Below are 2,500 nucleotides of genomic sequence, written 5' to 3' on the forward strand. Positions count from 1 at the left end.
TTATTTAATTGTTTATATACTCACTGATTTATTAATTAATTAATTTTGCGTACGACCTCTTTCGACTTGCAATACCACTGCAGTCCACTTGAATCTATTGCACTTGCAATTATTGAATTTTGTATATATATTTTATTTATTTACTTTATCTATTATTATTTATATTATTATAATTCTCATTTCATCTGATTTTTTTTATTCATTTTTTTTTATTCTATCTTATTTTATTTGTTTTTTCATCATTATTATATTTTTTCGCATCCGACCTAGTTATGGACCAAAAGGTCTCCTGTCGGCATGCTCCGCCTTTGTAATCCTCTGTAATCCTTTGTTTGACTGAGTTTATCCACATCATCACCAGTGCATCTTGGCGTTCGACACAACTTATGCAACTGACTGTACTAAAGAGAAACGAATCATTGTGATATATATATTCAAGTATTTCATGTCACACATCATCCATAATAATGAGTACAGACAGTTTGGTATCATTAAAATGATACAGAAAAAAAATATTGAAGCATGCAATATACATTAAAGACAATTTGTCCAAGGTTAAATAATGAAAAGATTGCGAATGCTAATTTCGAATCACCGTGATGAAATAAATATCCAAAATTAAAATGAGCTGTCAAAAATCAGGGTTCGTTTAAAAAGTCAAATCGACATGGAATGGGCTCGTATTAAATGGTTTTTGATTCCAAGGGCAATACATTTGCATATGCTGACCAGTTTACTTTCTTTTTTTTTTTAGAATAAGTGTGTTTCTTTATTGCTCTCTCTCTCTCTCTCTCTCTCTCTCTCTCTCTCTCTCTCTCTCTCTCTCTCTCTCGCTCTCTCTCTCTATCTCTCTCTCTCTCTCTCTCTCTCTCTCTCTCTCTCTCTCTCTCTCTCTCTCTCTCTCTCTCTCTCTCTCTCTCTCTCTCTCTCTCTCTCTCTCTCACTCGCTCTCTCTCTCTATCTGCCACTCTCTCTCACTTTCACTCTGTATGTATGTGCGCGCGCGTGTATATATGTATGTGTGTGTGTGTGTGTGTGTGTGTGTGTGTGTGTGTGTGTGTGTGTGTGTGTGTGTGTGTGTGTGTGTGTGTGTGTGTGTGTGTGTGTGTGTGTGTGTGTGTGTGTGTGTGTGTGTGTGTGTGTGTGTGTGTGTGTGTGTGTGTGTGTGTGTACATGCGCACAAGACCTAGCTGTTCTCGATTAATCTCAAGAAAGAAAACATCTCGAAGAAAGCTTAAAGAATACCTTATGGGAAAGAAAATGACACAAAGGTGTTTGCTTGTATATGTAAACCTTTGCTTCAGAAACAGCACACTTTCTACAGCGGACACTCCATCCTAGCCCTCGATACGTCAGATTTGTAAGAATATATGTTTTGTTATTGTCGCATTAATGCAGTTTTGTTGATCAGAATACTTTTATCGGATGGAGGACTGATGCATATGGAATATCTATTCAATACTCAACAACGAAAGAATGTATTTACATAGTCCCGATATATCATGGAGCGGGTTTAGAGTGCCTGAAATAGTACAGTATGTTTTGGGAAGCTAGATGCGCGTTCTTTGTTGTTTTATTCGTTTCTATTTTATTTCATTTGTTTGTTACTTTTAGGCGAGGGGCTTACGGCCACAGGATTTTTTTTTTTTTTTTTTTTTTTTTTTTAGTAAATAAATCAACTGTTGGGAGACTGAACGACGTATACAGACAAGTTCTGGTGCGAGGGATAAACATGGTCATGAGGTTCTTCTTCATGAATAAAATCGTTTGTTCTTGGTGCAAAAGAGGAAGAGGGAGGTGTCCTCATCTTTTGCACTATCCAACCGCTCATTAGAAAATTTCATATGATTGTTACCAACGATTTTGTTAACAAGTTGAGATTTGCAACTTCCATTGTGACCCGGTTCCCGACCAGTGATGACTTCATTAATATCGGGTCCGGCCCTCAACTGAATAAAATCGACTGATGTGAGCAGCAAAACTTAAGCATAAGGTGGGTTACTAACAGAGCTAGACGCGTTCCTTGGTGCGTCCCTACGTGCGTTCTTCGGTGCGTTCCTATGTGCGTTCTTTGGTACGTTCCCACGTGCGTTCGTCGGTGGGTTCCGCTTTAGTTTGGCCGCGGTTAGTGCTTCCAAACTATTAAAGCAATATACTTTAGGTGGCCTGCGGAATTTTTCTTTGGTATAGTATGTGGCCTGCTGGACTATTATTTCAGTATGAACCCGTCTCTTAAGCTTTAATAGTTTTGGAGCGCTAACCACGGCCAAACTAAAGCTGAACGCAACGATGAACGCACCGAGGAACGCGCCCAGCTCTAGGTAATAAATTTCTCTTCCATCGTAAGTTAGTGAAGCGTTTAGTGTTATGAGTGTTAGTTACGCTGAATTTTTAATTCTTAAAAAGTATCAGATTCATAAGTTTCATGCAGTCAATAGTTTAGAAGGTATAGTTACATCACCTTGGACTAGAGTTAAACAGCCTTCTGTTATCTTTGGAG

Source organism: Oratosquilla oratoria, chromosome 35, assembly GCF_046742065.1.
Source record: "Oratosquilla oratoria isolate Oo_2021 chromosome 35, ASM4674206v1, whole genome shotgun sequence".
Classification (NCBI taxonomy): domain Eukaryota; kingdom Metazoa; phylum Arthropoda; class Malacostraca; order Stomatopoda; family Squillidae; genus Oratosquilla; species Oratosquilla oratoria.